Source organism: Oratosquilla oratoria, chromosome 39 (assembly GCF_046742065.1).
Source record: "Oratosquilla oratoria isolate Oo_2021 chromosome 39, ASM4674206v1, whole genome shotgun sequence".
Taxonomy (NCBI): domain Eukaryota; kingdom Metazoa; phylum Arthropoda; class Malacostraca; order Stomatopoda; family Squillidae; genus Oratosquilla; species Oratosquilla oratoria.
In genome coordinates, this window is record NC_134815.1 from 6,778,593 (window position 1) to 6,803,584 (window position 24,992).

The window sequence follows — 24,992 nt, forward strand, 5'->3', positions numbered from 1 at the left end:
GAAGATGGGCTTCAGAATACGTCCTAACGTTTCGGTCTCTATAACCTTCTTCAGAGGACTTGCTATAATACGTCATGATCACAAAATTTATATCTGCAGTGGGAGGAACTCGTCAAGCTTCGAGTGTCAGGTTTTTTCCAGATCATTAATTACTAAAAGACTGGCTGCTTTGGAAGGAAATATGAACCCTTCTCTATTGTTGTTGTTCACTTGAATGTTTATATGTACAGCTTCCACCGTCTTTCTCGTTTTCTTTTGTAATCCCTTATGCAAACTTTCGACTTCGTTCCAATCAGGTAGGGTCTTACATAGTTTGAGATGGCGAACAAGGGAGTTGGATGTCATGTGCGCCCTTAACGCTCTGGAAAAAACCTGACGCTCGAAGTTTGACGAGTTTCTCCCACTGCAGATATAAATTGTGTGATCATGACGTATTATAGTGAGTCCTCTGAAGAAGGTCCCAGAGACCGAAATGTTAGGACATATTCTGAAGCCCATCTTCGTTTACCCTTCCCCACCTATCATTCTCTCTCATATATATATATGTGTATATATATATATATATATATATATATATATATATATATATATATATACATATACATATACAATATATATATACATATGTATATATATGTATATATATATGTATATATGTGTATATATACATGTGTATATATATATATATATATATATATACGTATATGTTCATATATGTATATATATATGTATATATATGTATATATGTATATGTATATATATGTATATATGTATGTATGCATATATGTATATATATATATATATATATTGTTACGGGCTGCTGGTATGTGAAGAGACGTTACGTATAACGTCTAAGTGCTTAAGAACCAGCGCACTTCTAGAAGCCACTGTAGGACTGAACTATCTGGTCAGGGCCTAGATAATTCGTAAGACTAGAAGTAAAGGTAACAAAGAAGATTCCAGGAAAGGAATATTAAACTAGCGATAAAACTAGTAAACGAAATTATTAATGGAAAATATTTACAGGCAATCAACACAAAAGAGAATGGGCAGTAGGGTCAATGGGACCGTACATGATTATGAGAATATGGAAATTATCGTTCAAATAAGAAACAAGATACGTATACAATATGGTACTATCTAAGTACAAAGAGATCAGGAACATGCATCAGAATAAGTAATAAGTACAAATATAAGTAAAGTAATGCAATGTATATCAGACACGTAATGTAGGCAAAAAGGGTGATCACTTCACACCAATCGTCTCATGAGTCCAAACTTGTATTTTTATCAAGAGATCAATAGAGCGAGAAATGACAAGGAGTCAGCGAGTTCCACCGCTTATATACCATTGGACCGGAAGCCGGATACTTCCGGTTAAGGGTGCGGGTGAGGAGGAGGGTAAGTTAACACGTCAACATGGGTAGTTTTAGGACCCTCGACTCGCTTGAACAATCTATTTATTTAGTAACTGTCAAATCTGTGCGCTCCGAACTATTCAGGATTTCGCTTGTCTGTTTGTTCTACAAGAATGCGCACCTCTCCGCACGTAGGCAAGATTACATATAGTGGACGGGCGTTACTGCTTAACATTGTTACAATACATACATAGACAAGAAATATGAACATAGTTATGTAATACAAAGGAACACAATTCTATAACATAATTACACATATGACGTAATATCTAATATTACGTTACACCTCCACCGTTTGGGAAAGCTTTTCACTTTCTGTTGAAAAGCTATGTTCTAGAAAGGACGTCGGCTAAAACATTAAAGACGCCTTTTATATGATGAATTGTTAGATTAAAGGGTTGGAGAAATAAACTCCAACGTGTAAGTCTCGGATTCTTGTTTTTCATAGTTTGTAGGAACTTTAAGGGGTTGTGATCCGAATATACTTGAATGGTAGTTGAGGAACCCAGGTAGACTTCGAAGTGGATAAGGGCCTGGACCAAAGCGAGCGTCTCCTTCTCAATTGTTGAGTAGTTCTTCTGCGCAGGGGACAGCTTCTTGCTGTAGTAGGCGATAGCGTGAAGAACTTCATTGTGTTCTTGCAAGAGGGCGGCACCGATACCGGTGTCGCTGGCGTCGACTTGCAGAAGAAAGGGTCGTTGGAAATCGGGTGCCCTTAGAACTGGTGCGTTAGTGAGAAGGGACTTCAGGTTTTTGAAGGCCGTCTCACAGGTAGGTGTCCACACGAAGTCGTGGTCTTTTCTCAACAGGTCAGTCAATGGTTCTGCTACATCTGAAAAATTTGGACAAAAACGGCGATAATAGCCACTCATTCCGAGGAATCGACGTACCTCTCTACGATTAGTGGGTGTTGGTACATCATTGATGGCTTTTATCTTGGCGTCTATTGGAAACACTTGGGAATTTCCAACTTTAAATCCCAAATAGGGGACCTGTGTATGTCCGAAATCACATTTGGACAAATTGGTGGTAAGGTTTGCTTGGTCTGCTCTATAAAAGAAATTATTTAGGTGTTCAATGTGTTCTGTCCAAGACTGACTAAATATTATCACATCATCTAGATAAGTTTTTACTCCTGGCAATCCTGCAACAAGATTACTTATCATTCTTTGGTAAGTGGCAGGGGCATTTTTAAGCCCAAATGGCATTGCTCTGAATTGGAACAATCCCTCTTCCGTAATGAAAGCGGTAACTTCTCTTGAGCGAGGGTGTACAGGGATTTGATAGTATCCCCTTAACATATCCAACTTGGATACATACTTGGCAGTTCCTAGACTGTCTATGATATCATCTATCCTAGGGATAGGAAAAGCATCGGCCTTAGTATGGGCATTGATTTTCCTGTAGTCAATGCACAGGCGATAAGAATTGTCAGATTTAGGGACAAGAATGCAAGGAGATGCCCAAGGACTACTGGAGGGTTCAATTATTCCCTGTTGAAGCAGAGTGTTTATTTCTGCTTTTATGAACTCCTTCTTTTTTGGATTGACTCTATAAGGGGCTTGTTTGATAGCCCTTGGCGAGTCTAGAATTATTTCATGTTCTATCAAAGAAGTGAATCTTGGGGAATCTAGAAATAATTTTGGAAAACTTCTTAAGAGAGAAAGAATGTCTTTACCTTGTTTCTCAGATAAGTGTCCTACTTTTATCTGAAGATTTTGTAGTATCTGAGAGTTTTCCAAGGGAATCTCAGGAGGATTAGGCAGGTTATCAGGAGGCTCTTCGGATTCTATTGTGGTAGAGCTGCAAGCTGGAATTGGATCTCGGGAATGATAAGGTTTTAAGGTATTTATGTGACAGAGACGGGAACTCTTTCTTCTGTCTGGAGTTTTGATTATGTAGTTGAGATCACTGGCTCTGGACAAGACTTCATAGGGTCCTTTGTATTTAGCCTGCAATGGATCTCCTGGTATGGGAAGATAAAGTAACACTTGATCTCCTGGAGAGAAAGTTCTAAGTTTAGAATTTTTATCATACCGACCTTTCATTACTCGTTGAGCATTCGTCAAGTTCTCTCTTGCCAACTTCCAAGCTTCTAACAACTTCTCGGTGACCTGGGACACGTATTTCAAAGAAGGAACTGGTGGTTCTTCTTTCATCCATTGTTCATGAAGTATCTTTAGGGGGCCACGGACTTCATGACCGAAGACTAATTCTGACGGGCTGAATCCAAGGCTTTCTTGAATTGTTGTTCGGGTGGCGAACAACAAAAAGGGGAGTCCGTCTTCCCAATTTCGAGTGTTCTCAGCACAGAAGATTCTTAACATTGTCTTGAGCGTTTGGTGAAAGCGCTCTAGAGCACCTTGTGATTGAGGATGATAAGCGGAAGTTACATGATTTATACCTAGTGTTACAAGAGTTTCTCTAAACTTGTTGGAAAGAAAATTACTTCCTTGATCACTTTGAATGTTCTTAGGAAATCCTACCATAGTGAAATATTTCAACATTTCTCTGATTATGTTTTGAGCTTTAATATTTTTCAAAGGAATTGCTTCTGGAAAACGAGTGCTCATACACATGATTGTGAGAATGTACTGATTTCCTTTACTTGAAGGAGGTAAAGGTCCTACACAATCAATAAGAACTTTTTTAAATGGCTCTTCCATTACAGGAATGGGATGGAGTGGAGCTTCTACAATTTTCTGGTTGGGCTTACCTACAAGTTGACATGTATGACATGTTTTACAATATTGGGCAACATCTTTGACAACCGTGGGCCAATGGAAATGTTGGGTTATGTTGAACAAGGTCTTTCTTACCCCTAAGTGACCTGCTAAGGGAGTATCATGAGCCAATCTTAGAACATTATTCCTGAAACCAAGAGGGAGGACTATTTGATTCCTTACTTGCCATGGCTGGTCAGCGGTTGCGGTGGATGCTCTCCATTTTCGCATTAGGACTCCGTTTTCTATATAGAAACCTCGTGACATATTTTCAACTTCTTCTGGAGAAGAAACAATCTCGTACAAATTTTTAAGAGAAGGATCTGACTTCTGTTCTTTGATTAATTCTGCTCTAGATAGAGAAACTGGTGAAGAAGAAGATGGGTCAGTTTGGGAGAATAGGGATTCTAAATTATAGGTCTCCTCTTCAGATTTCTTGTACTGAGATCTGGTTACAGCACAAGCGGGAAACAACTGTAAGTTATCTGAAGGTTCTACTGAGGTCTTAGGGTTATTTGTTATTAAGGGAGAAATGACTTTGCTTCCAGCGATGTCATTGGCCAACAATAAGGATATTCCTACTATGGGAAGAGAGTCTACTACTGCTACTTTAACCATTCCGGTTGTTAAATCAGACCGCAAGAAAACATTATGTAATGGACATTTTACAATTCCTCCAACTCCTTCTATCAATATATCATAACCTGTATATGACTCACCCAGATTCTGCAAGACAGAATTTAAAATCAGACTTTGCTTTGCTCCTGTGTCTCGGAGTATGGAAATAGGATATTGTTGTGAACTACTACTATGAGATATAGTTCCTGAAGATACAAATGGTTTGAAACAAGGATCATGATCTGATGAGGGGGGTTCTACATTACTTGACAATACCGGCTTCTTTGGTAGTGTATCCTGAACAGAGAATTTTGACTCATCTGATTTTATATTACTTACAAGAGTTGGTGTCTTATTGGAGAATGAGGGTGTCAGTCTCTTTCTGTAATTAGAAATGTGATGGCCAACCTGTTTACAATATGAACAAGTTACAGGGGGATTAGTCTTAAACCTTTCCATTCTTTGCCAAGGTTGGTTTGGAGGATATTGATTGAAATCAGACCTGTAACTGAAATGTGATGGGCTAGACTGATTTTCAAAGCGTTTCTTTGGGGACCAAGGATCAGAGTATTTTGTTGAATCTGGAATATATGACTTTGACTTTTGGGATTCCATTTGTCTTGACTTAGGTTTATGATTTAGTGTGAACTCATCAGCCAATACAGCAGCTTTAGTTAAAGTTTCGGGAACATGATCATCTATAAAAATCCTAAGATCTGTCTCTAAGGTATTCTTAAACTGCTCCAATAAAATCAACTGTTTAAGTCTATCTAAGGTGTCCGTTTCACTAGCCAAACACCACCTATTGAATAACCTCTCTTGTTGAGCCGCATATTCTACGTATGTTAACTGAGGTGTCTTCCTATAATTACGGAATTTCTGTCTATAGGCCTCTGGTATTAGTTCATACGCTTTTAAAATACAAGCTTTCATATTATCATACTCGCTTTCTGCTTCTGAAAGAGAAGTATAAATTTGCTGAGCCTTACCCTTAAATTGTGTTTGAATGATTAATGGCCAATTTTCTTTAGGGATTTGTAACTGTTGCGCCAATTTTTCCCACTGAAGAAAGAAAATTTCTGGCTCTCCCTCTGAAAATATGGGTAAAAGTTTTACATACTTGGAAATATCTATACGACCTTCCTGAACTACGGGTTGTCTATCAACAATCCTAGCTTCTACTTCTGCCTTCTTTAATTCTAACTCTGCCAATTTGACTTTAGTTTCGTCTTCTCTAGCTTTAAATTCTGCCTCAATTTGCATTTGTTTCAGTTTAGTTTCCTCCTCTTTAGCTACTTGTTTCGCTTTAGCTTCCTCTTCTCTAGCTCTAAATTCCGCCTCAATTTGCATTTGTTTCAGTTTAGTTTCCTCCTCTTTAGCTACTTGTTTCGCTTTAGCTTCCTCTTCTCTAGCTCTAAATTCCGCCTCAATTTGCATTTGTTTCAGTTTAGTTTCCTCCTCTTTAGCTTTAAATTCTGCCTCAATTTGCATTTGTTTCAGTTTAGTTTCCTCCTCAAAATCTACTCTCCTGACCTTTAATTCAATCTCCTTAATCTTAAGTTCGGTTAGTCGTGCCTCCATTTCTAACCTATTTGAAGGAATTTGTATAGCTGTAATCTCTTCTGGAGATAATATCTCATCTTCGATCAGATTTTCAACAAGTTCCTGAAGTATTTTTTTCTTTCGTAAACTTGTATCAATGTCTACTCCAAAGTGCTTGCCTATTTCTATCAAAGTGTCTTTAGTTTGTTTCTTTAAGAAACTTACCTTGGGATTTTGAACGAATTCTTTAATTATATCATCCATCTCTAAAAGAATGTGTTAAATACCTGATAAAATATCCTGGCAAGGTCGCCACTTTGTTACGGGCTGCTGGTATGTGAAGAGACGTTACGTATAACGTCTAAGTGCTTAAGAACCAGCGCACTTCTAGAAGCCACTGTAGGACTGAACTATCTGGTCAGGGCCTAGATAATTCGTAAGACTAGAAGTAAAGGTAACAAAGAAGATTCCAGGAAAGGAATATTAAACTAGCGATAAAACTAGTAAACGAAATTATTAATGGAAAATATTTACAGGCAATCAACACAAAAGAGAATGGGCAGTAGGGTCAATGGGACCGTACATGATTATGAGAATATGGAAATTATCGTTCAAATAAGAAACAAGATACGTATACAATATGGTACTATCTAAGTACAAAGAGATCAGGAACATGCATCAGAATAAGTAATAAGTACAAATATAAGTAAAGTAATGCAATGTATATCAGACACGTAATGTAGGCAAAAAGGGTGATCACTTCACACCAATCGTCTCATGAGTCCAAACTTGTATTTTTATCAAGAGATCAATAGAGCGAGAAATGACAAGGAGTCAGCGAGTTCCACCGCTTATATACCATTGGACCGGAAGCCGGATACTTCCGGTTAAGGGTGCGGGTGAGGAGGAGGGTAAGTTAACACGTCAACATGGGTAGTTTTAGGACCCTCGACTCGCTTGAACAATCTATTTATTTAGTAACTGTCAAATCTGTGCGCTCCGAACTATTCAGGATTTCGCTTGTCTGTTTGTTCTACAAGAATGCGCACCTCTCCGCACGTAGGCAAGATTACATATAGTGGACGGGCGTTACTGCTTAACATTGTTACAATACATACATAGACAAGAAATATGAACATAGTTATGTAATACAAAGGAACACAACTCTATAACATAATTACACATATGACGTAATATCTAATATTACGTTACAATATATATATATATATATATATATATATATATATATATATATATATGAGACCAACAGCCTCATCCAACAAGCCAATAGAACCACCAAACATTTCAACAAAACAATAGGAGATTTCAGGCCAGGATACTGCTACGGCACCGTAAAAATCCACAAACCAGGTAACCCCCTCAGACCTATTATATCCCAAATCACCACCCCCACCTACCATGTTGCCAAAAAAAAAAAAAACTAAATAGTCTTTTAACCCCGTATGTCCCCACAGGACGTTCAGTTTCCTCTGTCACCGAGTTCATTAACATCCTGCGTATTGCTTCACCTTGTCAAGATATCGCCTCCCTGGATGTGGAATCCCTTTTCACCAATGTTCCAGTAGATGAGACCATTAACATCATTTTAAACCGAGTCTATAGAAGCGATAGACCTAGAATTGACATCCCCGAAGACGTTCCAAAGTCTATGCTTGAAACCTGTACCAAGGAAGCCCCTTTCCTCTCTCATCGAGGAGAACTCTTCAGGTAAGTTGATGGCGTAGCAATGGGTTCACCACTAGGGGTCCTCTTTGCAAGTATGTACATGTCCCACGTTGAGGAGAAGACGTTCCACCATCAAAATTCCCTAGGAATTTATGCCAGGTACATACACGACATCTTTATTACCACCAATTCAAAAGAAGACGTCCCCAACCTGATTTCTGCCTTTCTGGACAACTCCTGCCTGACTTTCACACACGAGCAGAGTGTAGAAAGACGTCTTCCCTTCCTCGACCTAGATAGACATCAGCAAAGCTGAACATTTTTAACACCAAAGTATACACCAAAGACACCATATAAAAGATCTGTGGCTGCAGCATATGTTAACAGAGCGCTTACCCATTGTAGCAGCTGGAGGGAGACGCACAGGGAACTCGACCGTAATCGACAACTTCTCAATTATAACGAGTTCTCTGACCAATTGATCGAAGATGTCATCAAAAAGAAACTGGATCAATACGCCACCCAAGATCAGGCTCCAAACCAGGTCACCAATCAAATCACCATATACCACCAAAATCACTTCCACAGCCATTACAAAGAAGAGTGGAATGCCATTAAAGGTATCTTAAAAAGAGCAGTCATTCCTACAGACAAACACTCTCCTATTAATGTTAGAATTTTCCGCAAGGCTAATCTGACCAGATCCCTAATCATGAAAAATAGCACCACACCAAAGATACCGAAGGAGGCTTCTACCAACGTAGTTTACAAGTTTACATGCCAGGAGGGCCGCTGTAATGGACCCTTTTCCTACATTGGGAGAACCTCCACTACAATAAGAAGACGTCTCCAACACCACCGAAACCAAGGCTCCATTTTCCAACACTAAATTGACCACCACGACATGAAGCCCCCAATGAACACATTAATGCGCAACACTATTATACTCCACAAAGAAATAAGTTTTAAAAGATTGCAGATCACTGAAGCTGTAGCTATTACAACTCAACAGCCTTCCATCATCATACAACAAGGCGCAGACTTCATCCTCACATCAGCCCGCCCCCAGGAACACCTTGCCCACCAACGATCTCATAGACAACATGATCCTGAACCCTCTCAGGAACATAGTGGTTGCCAGGACCCTCAACAACACCAATACCCCCATCACACAGGATCTAGAACTAGAAGTCAAGCTAAAGCTTCCTCTATGCATTCTGTGACGAGAATGATGACCTTCCCTATCCCCCTAGTGACCTCACCCAGGGATTCCTTTCAACCTCACCTACTTCGCCCAGTGATCTCATCCAGAGTCTTCCTTCGTCACCGCCTTCCCTTGTGACCTCGCCTAGAGACTTCCTGGGACATTGTCTTCCTCCAGTAACCTCAACTAGGACCTTCCCTTCCCCCAGTGACCTCATCTAGGGACCTTCGGTGACCTCTCCTACTCCCCAAATTACTCTGCTTCATGAAGTGTGACGGTCAGCCACTATGCATCATTCTTCGCCTACTCTTCATCGAAAGTAGGCCTTATAGCCATCGGAGTTGTAGTTCTCACCCTGAAGAAGCCTCTGTAGGAGGCGAAAAAAATTAAGTTTTCTGACAATATCAACAGCTTTTTGTACTGTTACATTTGTTGGCGTTAAACAGCACCTATCTCTACTCCTCCTTATCCATGGTATTTACATCATGAATGATTCTGTTCATACTTTCAACTATGGAAACAAAACGGTATTCTTCAAACCGAAGAACTTGGATCTCAAAATAGCCAAAGCTATTAGCGCAGTTGACTTTAATCAGAATTAATTGCGTGAAAACCTGTGCCATATATATATATATATATATATATATATATATATATATATATATATATATATATGTGTGTGTGTGTGTGTGTGTGTGTGTGTGTGTGTGTGTGTGTGTGTGTATATATATATAATTCCGACTGTCATTCCCGGATTTGAATCTGCGTTCGTGAATTCTCACTGCCGTTGCCTTACCGACTGAGCTACTAACCCTATAAAATTCACGAACCTGAAGTTAATCTACTTCCCGAGGAACTAAGTCAACTGCTAACTGCCGTGCGTACTTATTATTCTACAGTGAACCAGGGGCCGTATACACAAAACTTGCTAGCACTAACAAATAGCTGTTAAGGGTAACAAATTCCTGTTAAGGCTAACATTTAGCTGTTAAGCACTAACAGTGGATACAGAAAACTTGTTAGGGCCTTAAAAGTACTGTTAAGGTAAAAGTGCTGTGGAGGACTATTAAGCTCCCAAATTCCTGTTAGTAGAGAAGATGGCGGTGCAACAACAATTACAAAGACGACAGCGACGGGACATATTTAACGAGTACAATGACGACGAACTCATCAAACACTTCACAATGAACTGTGCTGGTATAACAACAATGGCTGATTTAGTGAGGGACAAACTTCAATCCCGAACAGAACGGAATCGACCACCGAGTCCTGAGACGAAGGTGGCAATTACCCTATGATATTTAGCCACGGGTAAAATGCAGCGGTGACGACTTTGGGACCTCGGAAGCAACAATCAGCCGTGTCATTACTCAATCAATTGATGCACTACCAGAACCAGATATTGTAACTCAATTTGTAAAATTTCCATTGACTCGCCAAGAAGTGCAAGTAAAACAAGCAGAGTTCATGGAAGACTAGGTTTCCCGGTGTTGTGGGTACCATAGATGGCACAAACATTAGAATTATGGCTCTAAGTGTCGATGAACATTTATATGTAAACAGAAAACGATACCACAGCATCAACGTGCTTTGCTATGCCTCCCTCTTGTCCTTGTAGTTTAAACTTGGCTTGATTCGCCCATTTATAATTATTTTTTTTCTCCATAATCACGTTGACCAAGAGGAGTGTTTCCTCTTGTGACCAGTTTGGCTTCCTTTTCTTTTTCTGTGATTCTTCTGCCATGTCTATATCCTCTGAAATAATTGTTGAGTCTTCTGTCGGAAGACTTGTCTGTGGCGCGGCCGCCTGTACAAAGCGCCTTCGTCCAAAAATATCTGTTGTTGGCAGTGTTGCCAATTTTGTAGAGGCGAATTCCTACAGATTAAAGATTTTTCCCCACAGATTTCCACAAACTGAAATTAAAATCCCAGAAAAAATCCCACAAAATAGATACAGCATTATTTCATATAAATCTATTATTGATGAAGAAAATTAAACATTTTTCCTTACAAAAAAAAAGCAGTTACTTAATATTTAACAACTATATAAACTTAAAAACTAGGTCTTTCCATTATGACTGTTCTGTAGACAGCCTGCAGCTACAGTAGGCCAACCAAAACTTTGCAATACAAACATCATAATGACAATAATTAGATTTATGGTTACCTACAGTCTCAGTTTCTTACTGCATTAAATCAAGATTAATGACATTCTCCTCCTCCTCCTCCTCCTCCTCCGATCTAGAACCTTTAGCACCGAAATTTCTTATCATGTCATCAGTGGGCTGAAAGTTTACACACGACTGATAATAATGAACCAACCCATACCTTATCTGCAACAATGCCTCTACCGACCTAACCTTTAGACGATTTCTCAGTTTCGAGTGAACAACATTCATTTGAGAGAAAATGCTTTCTACTGAGGCATTTGAAAATGGAAGGGACAATAATGCCAGTACGAGGCCTGAAATGTTTGGGAACATTTTTTTGTCCTGCAGAATTTTCCCTTTCATTTACCTCAGTCCAAAAACTTCTTCATTACCCAAGCAACTTTTAGGCCACTGCTGAAGACACATTGAACTCCATTCATTTTCAAGACCATCTAGATCCTCAAAGGTAGACCGATACCTAGCACCAATCAGAGCAACAGGGTCTTTAATCTGCGATGTGGCAATGGAAGGATGGAAATTTTTCAACATCATAAGTATCTCAACATTATCAGGTAAGCGCATCTGAACTTGTTTTATGAGTTCAACCACAAACTCTTTACACCGCTCTTTGATATAGTGAACTTGAGCTACAGTTAAAGAACAAGCAGATGCATATGTGGTGAACTCATATCCAAAGTTCATTGCCTCACATGGCACAACATGATCCAGAAATTTAAGTTTGGGTAGGTTTTCATCAGAACATTTTGACAAGTGCTTTCCATTTACTACAATATTCATTAGATTACGATACATTGCAATGAGATCCTGTGTTACTTTTGTGACATCTGCAGTTTGTGACTGGAAAATCTTATTAACACTATTTCTTTCAGAGTTTTTCTGACAAACAACAAATACAATTTATTCTGGTCATCTCTGTATGCATCAGACAGGGTTTTCGCTGTGTACCAACGTTCTTTGGAAGCACTCAGGTCAAAATGATCGATAATTATACTAACTGCTTCCAATCTTGCCAACCAGCGTGTGCCTGCCAGTCCCTGCACCTTCTTAGGTACACTGTTTTCTAACACTGTATATAGCCTGATACTCATTAGTCCTCTTAGGACTAGTAGAAAACCAATTATGAGTTTCTCTAACTACAAAATCAACAATTATAGGAAGGCATTCAGAAGCCTTACTGGCAGCAAGGTGAAGGGAGTGGTACACACACCTAAACAGGGTTAATTCAGGATTATCAACTCTTAAAACTGTTGAGAGTGAATGAGTTTGACCGATCATCGAACTGGCTCCATCAGTCCCTAGGCCTATCATTTTTTTCACATCTAGGCCGTCCTCAGCCAAGCATCTTTTAACAGTTTGATAGAGAGTATCAGCTGTAGCATTTTCTATTGGTAGTAGACGATAGAAAGTGTCCACTACAGACTTTTTACTTGTACTGTAAAAACGAATGCAAAGGGCAAGGCAAGATATATTTGCTTCGTTGGTACTCTCATCAACCACCAAGCTAAAAAAATTGGTCTCCAATTTCATTTCTTAATTTAACAGCAAAAGATGGAGCAATGACATATTTCTGAAGACGTGCTCATTTAGTATGATGCATTCTGAAATCTTGTAATGTGCGTGATTTAATATCCAACTTAGGCAAAAGTTCACCCAAATGATCTACTGATAAAGCTGAGGCATGTTCAACTATATAAACTGCAATTCTAAGCTCAGCAATTTTGACTGGATCTCTCTCTATGGGACACATAGCATCTTTGATGGACCTCTGGCTCATGCTTGTAGAGGATTTAGTGTTATCCACGTGTTTCTTGCTAAGAGAGTGACCAATCACGGATTTCATGTGGGCTTGAAAGGAATTTCCGCAAACTTTGCATCGTGCTTTGCTTGCATTACCTGGGACTGACTGCAGCCAACCTAAAACCAAGAAGTCAAAGTTCTCTGATAAACATACAATAGTTATACCATTTCATCCTGCGGTAATTCTTATTACGACTACATAAGCACTGAAAAAACGTAGATCTATTTTAGCGTACACCACACCTTGGTAAAGTAAAATTATCCAGCGGTAATCAACTAATGGATATAAGGAAAGCATACATGTATCTATTTGTATATGCTCTTCATCTATTTTTAACAAGGTAACTTAACAGATTCGAAATTTTTGTCTTTATCTTTAAAACGTTGATCATTTTCCCATGACGGACGGTACCTCTGACTGTATTTCCTTGTACTTTTGTCAGTCATCTTGACTATCACTAGCAAATAAAGTAGGTCCTACAAGCACCGGCCGTCTTGCAGACCGGTATGACTAACAGCAGCTGAGCAACAGAGCTTACTGTATAACTGAATCTGTAGAGTGAAGTAAGCCTCTGGCAAGACTTCCAAAACGTTCCAAGTTTCCAACTTGACCCTGTTGACAAAGGAGTCGGGAGTTTCTACTGGCCAGACCGTGCTTGAACGTATGACGCTTTCGACATATCGCGGGGAGGGTCGACCGTACTTGAACGGATGACGTTTTCGACCTATCGTGGGGAGGGTCGACCGTACTTGAACGTATGACGCTTTCGACCTATTGCGGGGAGGGAAGAGAAAACGTTTTCGCTTGGGCTGTGTCTTCATTGTTAAGAAGTAGCCCTCCTCCTCCCCCCTAACCAATCCCTTCCGAGTGCCGACTAAACGAGTGATGGAGTCAGATGGACGCGTCCAGGACGCGTGATCCACCTCATTCCCAGCTTACCCATATTATGTACCACAGAATTAGTCCCAGTATTTAAAACTGATTCAACACAACCTAGTTATGTATGCCAACAATACTTTTTCAAATTCTCTTATTTATGGAGAATCTTAGTTATTTGTCTGACTAATTGTTGATTCCATAGAATTTCCCACAAACTGTATGGATTCCCACAAAAAATTCCACAAATTAAGAACAAAATTGGTCTCCCCACAAACAGTCCCACGTCAGATCATTTGTCCCACAGATCTGTGGGAAAATCCCACACAGTGGCAACAGTGCCCACCACTAACGTATCCACATCCGAACCAGAGGATACTCCACGTGCACCAGTGTATACCAGATCAAGACGTAAAGTCACGTTCAAGTAGGACCCAGATTTCTCCTATTATTGACCTCCGTACATCTGATATGCTCCGCATCTGGTGGGGGGAGTCCTGTAGCGTCCTGCGGCAAATGCAGTACACGAAGTTTGTTCCATAAATCAATGTGTTATTAAAAACTCCTATTTACTCATGTACAAGTGTTATTATGTTAAATATCGAAAATGTATGTACCCATTGTTATGTTTGTTTGGGCCCGTGTCGCTGTGATCGGATGTAAATTATTCTTCGCTTGATTAATTTCATAATATTTTTCACTTGTAATTAATATCTTTAGAATTTGTACTTATGATATTTTTCCCGTGTCTGTTTGTCAATCTATCTAATTGTTATACATTATACCTGACTCCTGATTGGTCCAGGTTCGCAAAGCTCCCACAATGCTCTGCTATGTTAACTATAAATAGAGCTAATATACGCAAGTGACAGAGAGTCTCTGTGAAGAATTCAGTACCGCTGCATAACCCGAACCGCCTAGACACTATCCCTGATCTCCCACAACAGTGGTGACTCCCACCACACAAGTCAACCCGTAAACCAGCTCAAGTTCGTCGTGTAAATACGTCAGTACATGGCAAGTGTGTGTGTGTGTTGACAACCGAGCACACGAGGATAAAACTAGGTAGGAATTCATTCTCTTTAAATAGCTGTTGGTTAAGACTTTCATATACAACAGAATCGCATGTGTGACGTATGCTGATGCAGGTTGACCCGTGTTGTGAATTCTTTTTAACGATTTGAATATAACTGTTGTAGACAACTAAAGTACTAAACATATACTGTATATATATGTATATATACATATGTATATATATGTATATAATATATATATGTATATATATGTGTATATATACGTATACATATATGTGTATGTATGTATGTGTATATGTATATATGTATATGTATCGAAATACAGTATACGGAAATCGTTATTTCCTTTCTTTTCTTAATCCAATAAACAGTGGGTTTTAATGTGTGTGTGTGTATATATATATATATGTATATAATATATATATATATATATATATATATATATATATATATATATATATATATATATATAATGGTAAATTATAAGAAGTGCACACCTACGCGATAGAACAATAGAAAATTATTAATTTTGTAAATTATAATACATCAACGTTATATACGATTTTCTATACGCCGGAAAATACGGTATGTGTCTATTTATATGTATGTATATATATATATATATATATATTTATATATGTATGTATATATATATATATTTGTATATTTATATATGTATATATATATATATATATGTATATATATATATGTATATTAATATATATGTATCATATATAATGTATATATATACATATATATACATATAAATACGTATATATATATATATATATATACATATATATGTATGTCTATATATATATATATATATATATATATATATATGTGTGGGTGTATGTATGTGTGTGTATATATATATGTATGTGTGTGTATATATATATATGTATGTGTGTGTATATATATATATGTATGTGTATGTATGTGTGTGTATATATATATGTATGTGTATGTATATATATATATATGTATGTGTATGTATATATATATATGTATGTGTATGTATATATATATATGTATGTGTATGTATATATATATGTATGTGTATGTATATATATATGTATGTGTATGTATATATATATGTATGTGTATGTATATATATATATATGTATATATTACAGTAGTAGGGTAGCAGGTCCTCTTTCAGGTAGATAAGATTAAATTTTGCAGCAGCCTCTGCATTCACGAGTTTCTTGCTGACGTGTTCAACTTTTCTAATACTTGAACATTGAATATCGTTGAGTTGTCTTATTATATGTCCAAACTTCATTTGGAATGGATGTAAAGACAATACTAACTTCTTAATTTTACTAGTAGAGCTTTCGCCTAACTTCAGGCATCTTCAGTACAAATTGGATACAAATAGTAAAGGTGACAATATATACAAAGAACATATGGATCATTAGGAGAGGTGGGAATTCGGACAGTTACTCAGGAGACAGGATCAGATGTTCCGTCCACTGGGTCAACGGTGAACCTATGCCTGTGATCTAAATACTTAGAAGTGGGAATGATAAATTGGTCGGGATTTTGTTTGTTCATGGTGGGGTTTTGTCTTTTAATACGAAGTGCTTCTAAGATGAGAAGGCGCCTGTAGTTTGATTCCTTTTGTAAAATGATGGTTCCTTCTTCCAGATCCTTCCTTGTGACTGGGGATTGATGTGTGTCAATGTGATGTTGTTTTATGGCTCCATTAGAAAGGTGAAGGGTGAGGCGTCTTGATAGTTTTGTTGTAGTCGACCCTATGTACTTTTCATTAAGGGTTTCACAGTTCCCTTTTTTACATGTGTATTCGTACACAAGGTGGCTACGTTGGAATACCGGGGTTCGCTGGCTAGGGCTATTCTTAAGGAGGAGGTGGGACGTTTTTCTATTCTGGTACCAAATGTTTATGTGGATTTTGTCGTCACTGTTGGAGGGTCTGACGTTTTTTCCGATGATCTTCCTGATGGCGTCCTCGTCTGCTTTATATTGGGAGGACATAATGTTCTTGTAAAATATGATGATCTTTTGTCCTGTTTGAATGTTGTCGGTCGGGGGTCTGTACCATCTGTCCAGGTGTGTGTTGATGACATTTTGTACCTCTTTGTTTGAGAAACCGTTGTTGACCAGGACTTGTGTGATCCTGTCTAGCTCGGCATGGGTACGGTTCCAATCACTGCAGTGCGACAGGGCTCTTCTGACGTAAGCATCTATGGTGGGCATTCACTGTTCCCGTTTAGGCAAAGACCAGGGTTGGAAGGTTTGGAGTAAACTCCGGTCTTGAAACTTTGAGAACTGGCATCGATCTTAACGTCCAGGAAAGGGAGTTGTCCGTTGACGCTGTTCTCTGTGGTGAAATTTAGGCCAGAAACACAAATTGCCGAGGATAACACAAAAAGCATGTACGCTTATTTCCATTGTGGTCCTCATCAGGTTGCTATTCTACACTAAATCACACAGACAACATACGTAGGGGGTGGGGACCGGAGACAATCATGAGTAATACCAGTCATTACACATATAACACACAAACATTGTTATAGTTTTGCTAATATTACTAAAATGCTCGTACACATAGGATATTGAGACCAAAAATTGAGCACCATCACAAAAAGGAACATTGCATTAAGCAAAGGAACAACAAAATAATGTTAAATTGTAACAGAACGGTATGAGTGAGTACTATATCAGATTAGTACCATTAATGATATACTACATTATTCTACAGCTGTATCAACATGTATGAGTGAGTACTATATCAGAGTAGTGCCATTAATGATATACTACATTATTCTACAGCTGTATCAACATGCTACACTGAATGCTACACTGCAGCTAGGGTCACCTATTAATTAATTCTAACATTTTACCTGAATCTCAGGACGGAGTGGGCAATTAGTATGAGCACTAGAGAGTAGTACATTATAACCTGAAGCACCAGAAGTAGGGTACAGGGGACCAGTACTCGTATGAGTAAAACAACAAGGAGAACGAGGAAAAAGGTCAGATCATAACTGTTCTCGGACCCTAACTGAGACATATACCGTACTATGACTAGCAAAACAAAGGTGGAAACCAATTTGAAACATCAAACATTGTTATACTAAACTAAACTTCTGAAGGACAAAAAAAAACAAAACAGGGCGGAGGTCAGAACAGTTATGAGTGAACGCAGATTTGGATGGATAACACAAAAAGCATGTACGCATGCTTGTTGCCACTAAGACCGTAATCACAAGCACCGGTCTGCGTTATCTTATTACAATCGGAGACCAGGATAAGATTTATGATGGAGTCAGGCAGTGGCGGATCCAGGATAAAAATTTGGGGAGGGGGGGGGCTAACCTGAATTCCTTCCTCTGAATAGTCTGATGTATCAGAAGTCTGAGGTATACTTAACTTAATGTTTTTCAGATTTTTCTGTATTTTAGACATATATCATAGAATGTATATTCGTTTTATATTGTTACACGCTTGTGCTAGTCAGTGATAAGGCACTGGCACGCGTATACTCTCGCATAGAGAGAAATTATTGCAGGATCCGTGTGTAGTGTTAGTGCACATGGACTCATGGAAGTAATAGAAAATAAGTGTAGCTTTAAAAAACGGAAATACAAACAAAAACGTGTATGAACTTCTGAACCTGTTAATAAAAGTATCTAAATTACATTAATAACACACAGCATTGTTCATGGGATCTCACACGAACATCAACCTCCTGTTTTTTGGGGCAAATACATTGATTACACTGTCTATTTCCATATTGATTTCATTGTGAACGCCGAGTAGCGCCAGGCCGTTGAGGTGATCTTGACCCACAGTATTCCTTAGGTAGGTCTTCAGTCGCTTCAGGATTGAAAATGAACGCTCGGCCTCTGCGTTCGAGACTGGGAGCGTGATCAAAACTCGGAGGAGCTTGGCCAGGTTCGGATACATTCGGGTCTGGGCGTGGGCCAGGGCATCTCCAATGGATTCGAACTTCATTGTTGTTGAATACCAGCGCTCTGCTTCCGCCTTCACGAGGCTCAAGGTCTCGATGTCAGCCTCATAAACCTTTGCCGCTTCCAGTACAGCAGCAACATCTCCGTCAGCGCTGCTGAGCAGATTCTTGATCTTGAAGCCAACAGGAATAGTATCATTCCCGAACCGGGTCTGCAGCTCAGTCAATACATGGTCGAGGAATGGGACATATACAGATCTTCGGTAATGCTCCTCAGCTGTCTGGAAGGGTAAATTCGCTCGCTGCGTTTGGCGCTTGCAAACTCGAGGTACAGGAATGGTGTCGTGTGATGAACCGATCTCCTGGAGGAGCCCCTCTGCCTTCTTGAAGATGTCCTGGAAGCTGGTCAGTGCACCTTCCCGGGTCTTGTTTAGATGCGTCACCACATCACCAATCGTAGCGTACGCTGAGACTAGATCGACCATAGGGGACTGCAGGGCTCGGCTCGGCTCCACATTGTGAGTTAGCACAGACTCAGCGACGGCGAGACCAATCAGAAAGCGCGGCTCTCGGATTGCTATTAGTAGTAGTCCCGCCGTCGCGTCCGAGTTGCTCTCGTTTTCCAGAAAGACGGCAATAACTGGCAGGAATTCCATAAACACAATGACTGAGTCGTGTCGCTCAACCCATCTAGTAGCGCAGAGGCTGACCAGCTTCTTCCGCTTCGTGGACGTGTGGTCTTTTACGAGCTCAGTAAACCTCATCGAGCGCATGTTTGAGGAATAGATGTAGTTATACACCTCGCTGGGAGTCTGGAGAGCGAGCTTTACCTCCTTGGTGTCACAGGCCTTGGTCAAGACGAGGTTGAGACGATGACTGAAACAATGAATCGTCTTTGCGAGCGGGTATTCTCGCACTACCACAGCTGCACACCCGCGAAACTTTCCCACCATGGCACTGGCACCATCAAAACAGAGGCCACGGCAGTTGCCCATGTTGAGGCCGACACTCTTTACTGTGCTAAGCAGGAGGCGAGCCAGGCCTTCCCCACTCAGATCCTTGGCGTGAACAAAGCCAAGGAAGTCCTCCCTTAGCTGACCTCCGCTGAAGTGACGGACGCAAATGGTGGCCTGTTCTTTCCCTGAAACGTCGGTCGTCTCGTCCATCATGATGGCGAAGACTCCAGAAACTGATGATATCACCTTCTCTTGCACCAATCGCCCTGCAAACAAGGATATTTAACCCCCGGACCTGGCAAAACATCAGAAAGTACTAAAATCGATTAAATGACATCCTTACAATGATTCATGGAAGAACAAATTTGGGGGGGGCTTCAGCCCCCTCAGCCACCCCACCCCCCCTGGATCCGCGCCTGAGTGTGATGAGGAGGTCCAACAGCAAGGCTTAGGTGACAAATGACCTTTTATCTGATCGGATCAGTGAGGTATTTGATCCTTCTGTGAAAAAAAAAGTGGAAATGAATTTGCTACTTCATGTCTTGCTTGTTATGGACAATGCTCCTGCCCATCCTCCAGGTCTAGAAGATAACCTCCTTGGTGAATTGAAAATCATCACGATCTAGTTCCTGCCTCCCAACACCACTCCTTTACTCCAGCCCATGGACCAGCAGGTCACCTCAAACTTTATGAAGCTCTACACTTAAATGCTCTTCGAACGTTGTTTTGAGGTGACTGAGGGGACCAATCTCACTCTCAGAGAGTTTTGGAAAGACAACTTCCACATCGTTACCCGCCTCAAGGTGATCGACAAGGCATGGGAGGTGGTCACCAAAAGAACCTATATTTTGGCTTGGAAGAAGCTTTCATTATTTCGCAAACCAATAGCTAAAATAGGCAATAAGGGATAATGGAGGTGGGAAATGGTGATTGGGGGTGGGGGATCATTGAGAACTTTGCCCCAGGGGTGCACTTCGGCATGTAAGGGTTCTGTGTGTATGTATATATATATATATATATATATATATATATATATATATATATATATATATATATATATATATATATATATATATATATATATATTTAATTACACACACACATATATATATCTAATTACACACACATATATATATATTACATATATCTACTGTATATACACACACATATATACATGTATATGCATACGTACATACACAGACATGACAGAATAGAATAGATACCAAGAGGTATCTAGAGGACGGAGAGGAGGGTCGCCAAATAAAAGAAGCGGCCTTGCTGTGGATGTGCTGTGTCTTGCGACACTGCTTCTGACCCAAGGTAGTGGACAAGATACAGGGATGACCCGTCATCCAGGAGGTGCCAAAATAAGAGGGAGGGAAGAGGGTACAGGGGAGTGGAGTATGTAGGGGATGGAATGGGTGGGAGTAGTTCCTATGCCTTTTTCTTTTGGCTACCCCCCGAGTAAGGGGGGAAAAAGCCTTTGGTATATGTATGTATTAAATAAGAGCAGAAATGTATTTTTCTTGTTTTCTATTCAATTCTGTCATGTCTGTGTACATATATATCCTTGTCGTTTTCTTGTCCCATCACTGCTATTTCCCAAGTGCCTCTCACTGTCACAATACTTAATCTCTTCCACGTTCAACAATTCCCTAAAATATTCTACCCATTTTCCCCTCACTGCCTTCTTTTCCATTAACATCAGTTCATTTGCACCTTTAACATTTCCTTTCTACCTGACTCCACACCCTCACTCTCTTCACTTCCAAAATATCTTATATTCTTTTCAAATTTGTCAATCATTCTCCTATCCTGTTTTACATCTCTCCTCTTGTACCTCCTTTTCTTGTCCTACCTTGCAGCCAATCAACATAGATTCGCTTTTTTCTACTACCTCCTGTTTATGCCACTATTCACTACTCTTCCTTCTATCCCCTCCTCGTTCTCTATACATCTTTGAACACTGTCACTTCCTTCTTAAAACATATTTATTCAGCATTTTTTTTTTTTTTTCGTGGTTTGCGGGGTTATTACCCGCTCGGACCTTAACCCTGCAGGTGATCTGGAACAGTTCACATACGGGGGTTTGTTGTCCACAAGATACCATTGTTATTAGTGACGGTGCTCCGAGATCAGGAAGGGGTGGGGGGAGGCAGCCCTCAACCGCAGGCGGCGATAGGGGGAGGGTGTACCCTCAAGAAGCTGAGGAATGTGTCAGGAGGGGAGACAGTAGGGTGCCGCGCCACTCCTGTCGCGGTGAGTGCTGTGTCGAGACCTAGGTGAAGAATGGCAGTGACTAACAAATAGTAGTGGAGGGGCTGTTGCACCTCGGCCCCACAGATTATGCAGCGCTCGTGATTGTCTTCCCCCACCCACAAAGATATTCTTGGCGGATCCTGTGGACAGTAGATTCCGCCCTGTTGTGGTTGGCCCTGGCCATTAATCTGTCCTTCTAGATGGTGAGGCCATTGAACTGTGATCGTGGGTGCCAAGGGCACTGTGATTTTGCTGCATTTCGTAGCTGCCTTGGCAGCTGCATCTGCATTCTTCCACTGCCTCACCACTCTCCCTCACCAACTCCTATATTTCTCTCAGCCCCCCTCCCCCCATGGTATTCCCTCTCCTCTTCCTTCTCATTCAATATCTTAACTCAGTGGCGGATCCAGGATAAAAATTTGGGAGGGGGCTAACCTGAATTCCTTCCTCTGAGTAGTCTGAGGTAAACTTAACTTAATAATGTTTTTCAGATTTTTCTGTATTTTAGACCTATATCATAGAATGTATATTCGTTTTATATTACACGCTTGTGCTAGTCAGTGATAAGGCACTGGCACGCGTATACTCTCGCATAGAGAGAAATTATTGCAGGATCCGTGTGTAGTGTTAGTGCACATGGACTCATGGAAGTAATAGAAAATAAAAGTAGCTTTAAAAAACAGAAATACAAACAAAAACGTGTATGAACTTCTGAACCTGTTAATAAAAGTATCTAAATTACATTAATAACACACAGCATTGTTCATGGGATCTCACACGAACATCAACCTCCTGTTTTTTGGGGCAAATACATTGATTACACTGTCTATTTCCATATTGATTTCATTGTGAACGCCGAGTAGCGCCAGGCCGTTGAGGCGATCTTGACCCATAGTATTCCTTAGGTAGGTCTTCAGTCGCTTCAGGATTGAAAATGAACGCTCGGCCTCTGCGTTCGAGACTGGGAGCGTGATCAAAACTCGGAGGAGCTTGGCCAGGTTCGGATACATTCGGGTCTGGGCGTGGGCCAGGACATCTCCAATGGATTCGAACTTCATTGTTGTTGAATACCAGCGCTCTGCTTCCGCCTTCACGAGGCTCAAGGTCTCGATGTCAGCCTCATAAACCTTTGCCGCTTCCAGTACAGCAGCAACATCTCCGTCAGCGCTGCTGAGCAGATTCTTGATCTTGAAGCTAACAGGAATAGTATCATTCCCGAAACGGATCTGCAGCTCAGTCAATACATGGTCGAGGAATGGGACATATACAGATCTTCGGTAATGCTCCTCAGCTGTCTGGAAGGGTAAATTTGCTCGCTGCGTTTGGCGCTTGCAAACTCGAGGTACAGGAATGGTGTCGTGTGATGAACCGATCTCCTGGAGTCGCCCCTCTGCCTTCTTGAAGATGTCCTGGAAGCTGGTCAGTGCACCTTCCCGGGTCTTGTTTAGATGCGTCACCACATCACCAATCGTAGCGTACGCTGAGACTAAATCGACCATAGGGGACTGCAGGGCTCGGCTCGGCTCCACATTGTGAGTTAGCACAGACTCAGCGACGGCGAGACCAATCAGAAAGCGCGGCTCTCGGATTGCTATTAGTAGTAGTCCCGCCGTCGCGTCCGAGTTGCTCTCGTTTTCCAGAAAGACGGCAATAACTGGCAGGAATTCCATAAACACAATGACTGAGTCGTGTCGCTCAACCCATCTAGTAGCGCAGAGGCTGACCAGCTTCTTCCGCTTCGTGGACGTGTGGTCTTTTAAGAGCTCAGTAAACCTCATCGAGCGCATGTTTGAGGAATAGATGTAGTTATACACCTCGCTGGGAGTCTGGAGAGCGAGCTTTACCTCCTTGGTGTCACAGGCCTTGGTCAAGACGAGGTTGAGACGATGACTGAAACAATGAATCGTCTTTGCGAGCGGGTATTCTCGCACTACCACAGCTGCACACCCGCGAAACTTTCCCATCATGGCACTGGCACCATCAAAACAGAGGCCACGGCAGTTGCCCATGTTGAGGCCGACACTCTTTACTGTGCTAAGCAGGAGGCGAGCCAGGCCTACCCCACTCAGATCCTTGGCGTGAACAAAGCCAAGGAAGTCCTCCCTTAGCTGACCTCCGCTGAAGTGACGGACGCAAATGGTGGCCTGTTCTTTCCCTGAAACGTCGGTCGTCTCGTCCATCATGATGGCGAAGACTCCAGAAACTGATGATATCACCTTCTCTTGCACCAATCGCCCTGCAAACAAGGATATTTAACCCCCGGACCTGGCAAAACATCAGAAAGTACTAAAATCGATTAAATGACATCCTTACAATGATTCATGGAAGAACAAATTTGGGGGGGGGCTTCAGCCCCCTCAGCCACCCCACCCCCACTGGATCCGCTCCTGAGTGTGATGAGGAGGTCCAACAGCAAGGCTTGGGTGACAAATGACCTTTTATCTGATCGGATCAATGAGGTATTTGATCCTTCTGTGGAAAAAAAAATGGAGATGAATTTGCTACTTCATGTCTTGCTTGTTATGGACAATGCTCCTGCCCATCCTCCAGGTCTAGAAGATAACCTCCTTGATGAATTGAAAATCATCACGATCTAGTTCCTGCCTCCCAACACCACTCCTTTACTCCAGCCCATGGACCAGCAGGTCATCTCAAACTTTATGAAGCTCTACACTTAAATGCTCTTCGAACGTTGTTTTGAGGTGACTGAGGGGACTAATCTCACTCTCAGAGAGTTTTGGAAACACAACTTCCACATCGTTACCCGCCT

General features: G+C 40.7%; 1 protein-coding gene across 1 annotated transcript in view; it reads left to right on the forward strand.

The window, feature by feature from the left end:
* The first annotated feature begins 15,063 nt into the window (after positions 1 to 15,063).
* Positions 15,064 to 24,992, forward strand: part of LOC143020268 (putative 4-coumarate--CoA ligase 3) — a 343,617-nt gene continuing 333,688 nt past the window's right edge. The window contains exon 1 of the mRNA XM_076176492.1: positions 15,064 to 15,101. The gene's annotated coding sequence lies outside the window, so the exon portion shown is untranslated. The remainder of the gene's footprint in view (positions 15,102 to 24,992) is intronic.